This window comes from Schistocerca nitens, chromosome 3 (assembly GCF_023898315.1).
Source record: "Schistocerca nitens isolate TAMUIC-IGC-003100 chromosome 3, iqSchNite1.1, whole genome shotgun sequence".
NCBI classification, from domain to species: domain Eukaryota; kingdom Metazoa; phylum Arthropoda; class Insecta; order Orthoptera; family Acrididae; genus Schistocerca; species Schistocerca nitens.
This window is the reverse complement of record NC_064616.1, coordinates 425050183-425062876: the sequence shown is the minus strand read 5'-3', so window position 1 is coordinate 425062876 and position 12694 is coordinate 425050183. Positions and strand designations below refer to the sequence as shown.

General features: G+C 39.7%; 1 protein-coding gene across 1 annotated transcript in view; it reads right to left on the bottom strand.

The window, feature by feature from the left end:
* The window catches only part of LOC126248368 (nipped-B-like protein), a 125247-nt gene that overhangs the window by 34212 nt on the left and 78341 nt on the right, over positions 1–12694 (bottom strand). The gene's annotated exons all lie outside the window — the stretch shown is intronic.

Below are 12694 nucleotides of genomic sequence, written 5' to 3'. Positions count from 1 at the left end.
TACTATGTGGGCATTGTGACCGTTTATTAATGATAGCAGTTCTGGGACCTTTCTATAGACGCTCCTGCAGTTTACTATTAACACATTAATATTGTTATTCCCTTTTACATTTTGCCTACTCCTACCTTGCCGCATCTCAGGAGGCGTCTTGTCGGGCCTAGGGAGGGAATTCTCTAACCTAAAAAACCCACATGTGCACTCCACACGTACTCCGCTACCCTTGTAGCCGCTTCCTGCATGTAGTGCACGCCTGACCTATTCAGGGGGACCCTACATTTCTCCACCCGATAGCAGAGGTTGAGAAATTTGCACCCCAGATCTCCGCAGAATCGTCTGAACCTCTGGTTTAAGCCTTCCACCCGGCTCCAAACCAGAGGACTGCGATCGGTTCATCATATCGGTTACCATCATATGAGATGCATCCATTGCTGGTTTTGAGACCTCACCATGAATTATGTATTAATTCAGTTTGTAATGCACAGGCCACATGGATTAGATGTATATTAGTCTTATGAATTAGGCGGGTATTAGTCTTGAAAGTAAACATAGCTGCTATTTGCTGTGCCACACAAAGGAAGGGACCACCACCATCTCGTGAAAGGACTCTTGTAGCTTCAACGACTTGCTGGGAGGACATTTAGAATCTGATCTTGCCGTTGTAGCAATTGTTCAGAACTAAATTTACACAAGCTTCCATGTTTACTGATAATAAATCATTCAGTAAAGATATTTGAAGAAGTGATTTGCAACGGATGTTCAACAAGTAATGAAACACTTTCTTTTCCTCATCCAATTTTGGTTGAAAAAAATGCAGCATTTGTTGTGGGACATCATGAAATATTCCTGCTTCAGCCCCTGGAGTTTCATGAAGTTCTGATATAGGGCAGCGCTATAGACAGCCTTCAAAATTGCATCTGTAACAGAGGTGTGTTCAAACCATAACATCACAGATATTCATAGGTACTTGCAGTATGTCTACAGAGACCTGGCAGCAAGCAAAAGTATGGTGAGTCATTGGAAGAGGTGTCTGTCATCAACACAACAAGGTCACGCAAACCTGTGCGATCTCCCATGTGCCAGCTGCACACAGCTATGCCTCCTACAATGTTGGACTGTGCTGACACACTCATTTTAGATGATCAATACAGCACATTCAAACATCTTAGTGCACAACTTGACATCTCTGTTGCTAGTGCTGACAGACTCATCCAACAGTTGGGGGTACACAAAGGCTGTGTCCACTGGGGTCCTCGCTGCTTAACAAAAGACCATAAAGAGCAAAGAACAACCATAGGTGCAGAATTGTTTGTGCATTGTGAGGCTCGTCATGACAATTTTTTGTGAATCATCGTCAGAGATGATGAAACATGTGCTCATCACTTCGAACTAGATACAGACCAGCAATCCATGGAGTGGCACCAAACCACCTCTCCTCCAAAGAAAACGTTCAAAGCTGCATCCTCAGCTGGTAAAGTCATGGTGACAGTCTTCCGGGGCTCTGAAGGGGTTATTCTATTTGATGACCTCCCACATCGTGCAACTGTCAACTCTGCTGTACATTGTGCTACTCTCAGGAAATTGAAGAAACAACTTCAGCATGTTCGCGGCCACAAAAATACAAATGAACTTCTCCTTCTCTATGACAATGCAAGGCCTCACACAAGTTTGTGCACCCAAGAGGAGCTCACAAAACTTCACTGGATTGTTCTTTCTCATCCACCCAACAGCGCGGATCTTGCACCTTCCGACTTCCATCTGTAAGACCCAATGAAGGATGCACTCCATAGCAAGCAGTATATGGCCTGAATAAAACCCACCTGCTTTCAGAAAAAAATTTGATGCTTTACTTATTGGACACCTCTCGTATTATCTTCCAAAGTTATTATAAATTACTGATTCTGCCACCATTGCAAATCTCCTGGGAGAAAATCTAGCAGCAAACTATATCAAGCAAGTAGGGAGCTGCCTGGCATCATCTCTCCAAAATCAGTGAAGATAATGCAATTAAGTGAACTTTCTGACCACACAGAACTGTGACCTTTATGACTCTGAAACACAGACTTATCTGTGCCCATTACCTTTCATTTGATTAACTCTGTCCCTGTTGTAGGTTCATGTTGGAACATTAATAACCAGTTTCTTTCAGCAATATTTCAGTAGTAAAATTAATATGAAACTTATTTCCATCTCATTCATTCATGGATCTGTGGCCTCAGCCTCTTTTATGAAATCGAGAGTTGCCATTCAGTGTTGTTGCCCAACACATTGTGTTCAGAGCTCTGGTCAATGTGGAGTAGTGACATGAGTGCTATTAGAACAAGGAAGGGCTAGAGAGAGAGAGAGAGAGAGAGAGAGAGAGAGAGAGAGAGAGAGTTAAAGTGGAGGAGGTTGTGGTCACGCTTGTTGCCAGGGACAGAATACTTTTTCTATTTCCATATCTCCGTGCACATACACACTGTACAAGCCACCATAGGGTGCTGGGCGGAATCATCAGCAGACAGCTGCTGATTTCTGTTCACCCTGCCTGCAGCATCATTTATGTATACAAGAAACAACAGTGGTCCTATCACCTTTTTTATTTACTTTGGTATGGCTTTTACAACCCCAGCACAGCATGAACAGAGTGTGCCAGCAAACTACATAATGTGGTTTTTTGTCACCCATAACCTATGCTTTAAACACGCAGATGATGTTAACACAAAATACGTGAAATATTGTTATGACCTGAAGGAAAAGGCAGTTTTTGTGACAGCTAGCACTTGGTGCATTACAGGCTGAATTTAAATATCTCTGGCATTAGCAAATTTTACAACACAACACAATTGATTGTTATACTAGATAAACTGCTATAATTAGTCCAATAATGGTGTCACAACAAAGGTCCTTTGCTTGCAAGAAATGATGTAGAAGATTTTATTCTTTTATCTTTTGTATGTACTTGAAAGTATGGAGAATCCAAGTTTTTGACCTTCAAAACCCTTGGGACAATTTTTGTGGCAAAAAAAAAAACAAATTTTGGCACTTTTTTCAGATCTTCACCTATAACTTGGAAACTTTGTATCCTAACGAAAATATTACGTGTCCCAAACTGAAAGAGCATTAAATTTTGCAGCAAATGACCTACTTAAAATGTCAAAATCGGTGCACTGTTTAGCCAAAATCAGTTGTCAAAGTTCATTACTTTTATCAGCTTAGCTAAGAAGTCAGCTCCCAATGCCTGCAACCCAAAAACAGCTACTCCAGATGAAAAATTATGTATCAGAGTTGCAGAGCATGAAATGTCTTGTTACAAAAATACCTAGTTTTTCATTTTTAGGCACTATGAAGCATTCATACACCTGAAAGCCAAAATAATTCCTTTTTTAGTCAAAGCTCTTCAATAAAATGAAATTTCCAATAGGAAGACATAAATCTGTCCCACCTTCAGGTGTAGGGGTAGCTAAAGATCTCCCTTGAATGGCATGCAGTAAACAGCCAAGGCCCCTCCATTCCTTTTTATTGTTTCCATTGCTAGCCATGCCCAGTCTTCTTGTGTTGTGCAACAGACATTTTTTAACTCCTCGGGCCTAGAAAAATCTTTGTTTCCTAATTAGAATTTACTTTCATTGTGCAGTCTGTGCATTTAAAATGAGTGCTCCGGATCTTACGGAGGTGGGCACATCATAAGTGATTAACTGGTCTGGCTGAAGTTTAAGTGCACAGTGCATGTCAGAAGAAGTACAATAACCCAAAACTTAATAGATCATCTTTGACAAAAGGCCCTGCACCATCAACGTTGAATCTTCGATCATACAAGAAGGCATTTGATGTTAATAAACACTGCTTTTATTGTGGTGAGGAGATGGATGGTAATTAGGAGAAACTTTGTAGACTTCCCTATGCAAAGTGAAATGTTGTTCATAAAATGACGAAACTTGAATTAAGAGATACTATTATTGGGGGTAGCTGAAAGGTGAGGTGGTGACTGGGCTAGCAAAGTATTTGAACACTTGTTACAACATGTGCATCCTGCACTATGGCTCTAAAGATAGGGAAGAAGAGGGTTCCTACCATAAATGCATTAACATTGTTTCACAGATTGATTGTTATCAATCAGTCTGATAAAGACTAAGTTTTGTTTCTCATTTGAACTTTCCCCATACCCCATGTCATCATTCACAGAAGACAGTCTCAATAAGGGTACAAAATCACTTCTCAGTGATGCATTCACATCTCTCCAACAGAATGAAATATCCAAAATAAAAAGCTTTGCGGTGTATGGTGTTCACCTACTCCATAAGGTTGTTTGGCCTAAGAAAGAAAAGTTTGGAGCCATTTATATGAAAAATGCAACATATTTGAGAATCATAGTTATATTCGATGATTACCCAAGTGATGCTTTCCAAAGGGGAATGAAAGACCTCTTCATTTAAAAACACCAGGTTCTTCATCAGATATAATTTTTGATGAAGGTACAAGTGTTGCAGTCACACAGGAGAAGTTTCTCACAACATAAAAGCAACAAGAACTGCTTGATTTTGATGCTCATGTGGGAATCTGAGAATAGAGGTATTCAAGTGCAGCAGAAGATGCAGATTCATTGATTGTTGAAACAGCTATTATTCAGGCTTCTGAGTCTGACAGTGTGACAATCTTAACCAAGGACACTGATGTGCTTTTCTCCTAATGGGTTGAGGAAATAATTTCAACACCTCGTACTTCCTTAAACAGGGAAGATGGAAAACAGCAGGAGTGTGATACTCTAGTAATTTTTTTAACCACGCCTTCACAGGATATTATACCACATCCTTCTTTTTGGGACAAGGAAAAGTGAAATTACTAAACCTTATGGAGCAACAGCTACACCTCGAAGTGCAACCTGCTGAATTAGTTAAACCCTGAATTTGTTAAACCTTCAGTCTCTCAAGATGTAACAACGCAGGAAGGGGAACAGCTGATATTAGCACTATATGGGAATCCCAGCTGCACATTTGGATGAGCTCAAGTACAAGCTTTTTGTGAAGTCTGCCCCAAGAAAATCTTTCAAACTTGAAATGTTATTGCCAACATCGGATGCAGCAAGGTGGCCCTCACTGCTATCCTACCATCAAGTGCAGTCTTGGATGGGGAAGAAAACTGATCCATGCCAGTGGGGATAGAAGAAAAACTTATGAAGCTTGTTTCCTGTGAAGATTACGAAAGATGCGGTACCGCACATGCTACTGAAGATGGTTCCCTGAGCATGCTAAACAGAATACATAGCAGTATGTGGATGCCACAAATCTGGACTGAACTGCTACTCGATGCAAACACTGTTGTGGCTTATCTTGTGAGAACGCCCCAGAAATTGAGCTAGACAGAGATGAGGAAGAGATCGAAGGTATGTTCCAGGATGAGGAAGTTGGTGAAGGTGCCACAATGGATACAGAAGATTGTTTGCTGAACCAGGACCTGCCACGGTCTCCCAAACAACCTCGATGGGATTGAAATTTGATACAAGGGGAATCTCTGATATTTAAATTGTTTTTTTTTTTTTTTTAATATTGTCATGCCCTTTTAGTTGTTCATTTGTAAAAAATTTTATCCTACTCATACATAAATACGTGTTGGCCATTACTACATACTTTGTTTTCATTTTAGCGACCCATTCTTACCAAGAAAGGCATGGATAAAATATGAATAAAAACACACATGAATGAAGAAAATTAAAAAAGATATACATAGAAAACACATGTGTGCTAATTAGAGAGCCATCTTCCCACTGGAAATTTTATTTCATTGGATAACTTTGACTTAAAAATTGAATTACTTTGGCTTTCAAGTGTGTGAACACTTAATAGTACCTAAAACTGAAAAACTAGATGCTTTTGTAACACGAAATTTCACACTCTACAACTTTGATAACTTGATATTTTTTATTTGGAGTGCCAGTTTCTGAGTTATTTGTGTTGGAGACAACTTTTTAGCCAAGTTGGTAAAAATGGACCAACTTTGACAACTGACTGGAAGCAAAAGGCTGTACCAATTTTGACACTTAAGTAGGTCATTTGATGCCAAATTTAATGCCCTTTCATTTTGTGACAGTAAATCTGGGGGAAAAGCCAAAATTTCTTGTTTTTTCTGTCACAAAAAGTGGTCCCAAGGAATTGGAAGATAAAAAACTTGGATTCACCATACTCTCAACTATATCCACAAGATTACAAAATACAATCTTGTGCCTCATTTTTTGCAAGCAAAAAGTATCCTGCTACTGGACTAAATAAACCAAGAACTGCTACAAATGCAAAGTAAAACCTTGTTTTGCTGTGACAAAAAGAGCTTGCATTACTGAATCAGCCTATTAAAAGAAATGGAACATCATTCAATGGCAGAGTTGAATGAACATACAACAAAATGTCGGACAGATTTTTTACCCTTCTGAATAAGGGAATAACTAATATTTTAAATGCTCTGTGAAAGAAGGATACTGTATAAAAGACACAAAAATTATAGGCCTTATTCACATGACATGAAGGCATATGAAAGAAACTGCTCTAAATCTCAAATGACCAACATGCAAAGAATTTCATAGCATTCTCTATTGAGCAAAAAATCAATTACAATGAATCTGCTAAAAGAATACATAATTAAGGAAGATTAGCTGTCGCATCTCACTGGCAGAAAGGCCATAAAATACAAAGCATTAGTTTAGATGACGGACAGGGAGGGAAACAAATACCTCATTTGTCATATGTGATTTAGGGGAAGTATGGGCAAACTAAATTACAATTTATGGAGGGGAATTTGTGCACTCCATATGTCCATAATATTAATCCAGAAATATCTTGATCACTTTCATTGTTACTGATGAAGGTGGCAAGTAACACTGTGTGACCCTAGAACACAAATTGGAGGAGTAACAGCAGAGGTGGCAATATATTTCTCAAATGAATACAATGTAGAGAGGTGAAAACAACTCTGAAACTTTCATCAGAAAATTAAGCATTGCAACACTGAAAGGAAGTGTGAAACTTCAAAAGACTATCGTATCAGGATCTTACTGGAATACCTCTCAAAAAAAAAAGGAAAGAGAGAGAGAGAGAGAGAGAGAGAGAGAGAGAGAGATTCTTGTCCTATGTAAAGGCTTTCAGTAGCACCACAATTAGTGTTCAGACAGTCATGGATGACACAGAAATTAAAATTGAAAGTGGATACAGAAACACCCATGTCAACCAGGATGGATTTTGAAAATGGTGGTCATGAGAAACACAACTCTTACTTCTCTCATATGACATCCTGGAATGGTTTGGATCAAGGTAATCAGGATGACACAGTACTTCTTGGCCTTGAAGAATCATTTTACACAATACCACACCAATGCTTATTAATGAAATTATCATCATCTGGGGTCTCTAATGAAATTTATCACTAGATTCAGCATTTCTTATGATGGAGAATACAACATGTTATCTTCAGTGGAGAGTCAGACAGGAGTAGATGAAACTTCAGGCGTGGCCCATGGAAGTATATTGTGACCCTTGCTGTTCATGCTGAATGTTAATAATTTGCCAGACAATGGGAATCAGTCAACTCAGATAAGTACCTGAGTATACCCATTTGTGGCAATGTGAAATTGGTCACATACGTTCAGTTGTAGGTAAAGCAGGTAGTAGTTTTTCAGTTCAATTGTACAACACTGGGAAAATTCAGTCAGTCCACACACAGAAGACTATTTACAAGACACTTCTGTGAACCATCCTTGACTATTGCTCAAGTGTGTGGGACCCACACCAGACTGGGGTAACAGGAGATACTGAATTTCTACAAAGAAGGACAGCAAAAATGATCACAGGTTAGTCTGATACACAGGAGAGCATCACAGACGTAGTGAAAATCCTGAATTGGCAGATGCCTGAAGACAGGTGTCAACTATCTTGCAAAAGCCTACTTACAATGCTTCAGTAACCAGTATTAATCAAGGAATTGAGGAAATATGACAGCTCCAGAAGTAATGCTCTTATAGAAACAGTGAAGACCAGGTTACACAAATTACAACGTGTACAGAGCAATTAGGAAGTTATTAGTCCTGCAGCCGCTACACATATGGAATGAGAACAAACCCTAACACATGGTACAGTGGGAAATACCCTCTGTCATGAACTTCACAGTGGTTTACAGAGTAAAGAGATGTAGACATAAACCAGTTCATCATGCCTTTAATCATTTTCTTCCAAAATGTGAATATGTACTCAGGTCTCATTTTTTAAGTACATGAGGTCTTAAATTTCTAAAAAGTAGGAGAGGAGTGTTTAAATAACTTTTTGAAGGAAAAAAAAGGAGGAGGAGGGGGAGAAAAGGAAAGGAAAAAGGAATACTCACACCAAAGAGTATAATCTGGACTAATGGAAGATACAGAAAATTCAAGGAATAATTTCCAGGAATGTCATATATTAATTAACTCAGTGTGTGGACATCACAGAATTTCTCAACAATCTCCAGTAGATGATGATAGTGAGATGACATTGTGCATCACAGAGAGGCTCTCTCTTACACTTCAAAGAGCTTATGTTGGAAGACGAGTTAAAAGAACATTACTTACATCGTTATACCCACACATTATTGCAGACAGAACAGAAAGGCGATGAAGTGATACCAGTAGACTATGAACCTAGTAGTACACACCACACACAAGCTTGCTGAGCACAGATGTAGATATGGATTACAATTAAATCTTTTTCAATACCAACCAAATTACAATGCAATACAACTGTAATTTGAGGGCAATTACATAATGTACATTTTAGCTGTGGGCAGGAGGTGCATAAAAAGATCTTTCATTATGTTGTTACACGGCTTAGAAACACACAAGCACATATGTGGACAGTTTCTAGACAACAGACACTCTGTGTATTCCTGTCATACTCAGAATCATTGTCACAAAAAAGTTATGGGATGGTCAGGAACAGCCCAATCCAAACTAAGACAAGACCAGCACATATTCACACTATTCAACTGTTCGCTACTGCACAACACTTTCCCTTTTTATTCCTGGAAGGCTGAAATGTAAAACAACGGAGGTCACCTCAGCTAAAAAGTAACTAACATGACAGGTTAAAAACAAATGAATTGTGTGTGCATAAATAAAATTCTTCTGAGTTCTGAACCACATGATATCAGATTTCACCTGCACTGCGAGAGGCATTGTCAGTTTAGCAACTGCTATGCTGAGCATAAACAACAAACAGCCAAGAGAGTCCACAGTGACAAGAGCACTGCATCTCCCACATACATGTTGTGAATTACGACAGCACGAAATTGTTGCAATGTCCAACACCTTCTGAGACTGTAATCTAAAAGAGGCTGTAAAGATCTAACTACACAACAAACTAATAAATAAAAAGTGGTTTTCAATCTCGCAAGGCCTGGGACACAGCCTTAACCATGGTCAAATCTACGTGGGAATTCGCTTCCATCACGGCAACTGAAGAGGGTGAGGATGTACTGTCACCACGCAAGTAGGGACTCTTGTCCGGTGCTGGCAGCAGTGTGAATGAGTACACTGGATTGAACCCCAGTGATGCACTTCCCCCATCACTGCACCACACTGTGCCAAGACATGTCTGGCTAGAGGCTGTTGGCGAAAGACAGTCAGTCATCAGGAATGCTTGAAGATGATAAGAAGTCAGCTTGCTGAAATATCATACCTTCTGCACAATGTCACCCACCTGAATACCCAAGAAATACCTTCTGAGAAAAATCTTCCTACACCAGCATTGATCATTCTTACTTTTCAAATACACTGTGATTTCCTCACAGGATATTCCTGGTTAATTCCATGTAATCCACACTACAATCTATTGCCTGGCTCAGTCGATGATACCACGGTATAATGGTAGTCATTTTTATTGTAATAAATGCACTTTTCTCACTAGTTAGCAGTAATTATACTGATCTGCTGAGGGACCAGCCCGTGGTGGAAAAGAACACACTCAGCCACTACCTACTCATAGTAATGACACAAATGTGCTCCATTCCCTACTCAGCAAAAACAATGTCATTGACCTGGTGGACAAGGCACTTGGTAATCTATTTTTCCCTATGCAATCTGATTGGGGCATAATGTATACATCTGTGTAAGGTGTCATGGATCTCTTTACAGGCTGCAAAGTGGGAGAATACAACTGCACAAATGGGTGGGGAAGAGGCATTACTGGATGCTACTTCTTGATAGTAAATGCTCTTTCAGCTGTGATGATGCCTACTACTCTACTTCCCTCAATTTCCACATGGACTGTTTCTCAGCAGAATGACAACATCCTTCGCTACCTTTGTGGATGGAGAACATAATCCTGCATTTCCTGGGCTTGCATATCAGCTATGTATATGCACTGAATAGTGCACACACACACACACACACACACACACACACACACACACACACACTTTCAGCAGACGACGAATTTCTCAGTGCAAATATATCTCAGCTGCTCTATTTCTCACAAGATTGTGTGTAACTGTACATAAAATACTGCAAAATTCATTTGGTAAGCAAATCTTGTGGAAATAGTCAAGAAAAACCACAGAGCAGCCTAGATACTCTTCTTCCTTGGAAACATCTGTGAATACTGTTACATTTTGGTCACACTAACTAAAAATTATATGGAAACCTGAAGCTCACAGCACATTTAGGAGAGAAGTCTTTGCCACAGAATAGCAAACTGAAAATTATTCTAGATGTCATGAATAACCAGACAGGCAGTCATCTCCAAGCTAAAGTCAATGTTTGTAACACACAAACTGCTTCGTGTGGATACCAAGTAACTCTAATGTTCACAGGTAACTTAAAATCAATTCTATGGCAAGCTAAGCAAATAGTTTAATATGTCTTTGATCCTGGAATAGCAAAGAGCCTATGCACATGACATACCCCTTGAGGAGCTGCTGTCACATGTCAAGTGGTGGCTCCCCAGCCTTGGTGCTGAGGTTGGGTATTGAGAAGCTTTTGTAGGCACTGGTGGCCAACCAAATCCTTTAATAATAGATTGCATCTATTGTCTTCAGATAAATAGGTCTTGCTGAGCCCTATCCTGCACATCCCTATCTAGCTAAGATTACACAAAAGCTTTATACAACATGCCCAGTTGGCTTCACGCGAGTCGTGGCATAAACAGTTAAACATGTTCAGTCAAGAATCTTTTCTTTAGGTCCCTCAAGTGTGGTTGCTACAGCACCTGTGAATCATATTTAAAGCTCAGAATCTCATCATACAGTATGTTCAAAATTTAGAATTGTGTCACACATTTGCATCTATGCTCTAAAGCCAAAGCCTTTGTCCCACTCCTCCCTCTCTTCCTACTATAAACTGTAAGTGGCAAGTCATTGTTGCCCAATTCGAGGATTATTTAAATATTGCAAAGCCACCCACAAACTAATATTACAGTTCTGAATTTCTTACTTTTAACTATTAGTGGCAAAGATTGTTACAATTAAATTCCTTCTTCGAGGAACGTTATTTGTCAGCTCAAATCAATCACATGGAACTTCAAGTAGTTTCATATGCGTTTAAAAAAAAAAAAAATGTTCCAATAAAATGCTATCTGCGTAAGAAAGACCTAGATGCCTCCAGTAGGGTCAAGTTGGTAACAGTCCTGGGGGCCAATTTCAAAGTGGGTTAGGAGCTTCCTGGTTGCTAACACAGGACCAGTCAATGGTTGAGCTAGTGAATGCAACACTTCTGCTGTTTACACACTTTTCCTGATTTGAGAAGATTAAGAGACCACACTAGCCTCCATCCACGAGTTGAAAAACTGTCCTGTCTGTCATATTGTCCTAAAAAGTTCTAGTTTTTTTGTCTCAAAGGTGCTTTAACATGCTGCAATTTATTTAGTCATGACTGGTTGCAGTAATGGTGTCTTATACGGGGCAGAATGCAGCTCCTACATGAAGAAGCAGCAGTTACATATCTTAGCATTGTAGGGTCTCAAAATTCCAAAGAGAAAACAGGATGCTACATCAACATTTGTGGTGGCAGTAACCTTAGCAAAATGCTTTGCCATTGTCTGAGCAATGTCTCCAGTCATTTGGAGACATAACTGCAGTGGGTGCCGATTTCAGACTTCCTGGCAGATTAAAAATGTGTGGAGTGGACCAGGGCTCAAATCTGGGACCTTTGCCTTTTGTGTGCAAGTGTTCTACTGACTCAGTTAACCAAGCAAGACTCACAACCCATCCTTACAGCTTTATTTCTGCCAGTACCTAAACTCCTGTCTTCCAAACATGAAGTACTGGTGGAAGTAAAACTGTGAGGGTGGGTCGTGAGTTGTGCTTGGATAACTCAGTTGGGTCTGCAAAAGGCAAAGGTCCCAGGTTTGAGTCCTGGTATGACATACCGTTTTAATCTCCCAGGAAGTTTCAAATCCTTTTGATTGTTTCACATCTTTCGTTTAAGTAGATAGCTAACAAGCCCAAGAACACCTGCCGTGAGCTCTTCTTGCTCTCCGTAAGAGTTATTCGAGTTTTCTATGGGATCAGTCAGCATTTACAACTGTGCATAAGTGTACAACTGTTCTGAGTTGGTAAGTGGCATTCCTCATTCCATCCGGGAATTGGTTGTCTTGGTAGCTGACCTGAAGATTGTAAAATGGATGCATTAGCTACGTGGCAAATTGCATTTGTAATGTTACACCTAAGACTGTTACTGTACAGCATTTTAAAGCTCAAGCAGAGACTGATCCAT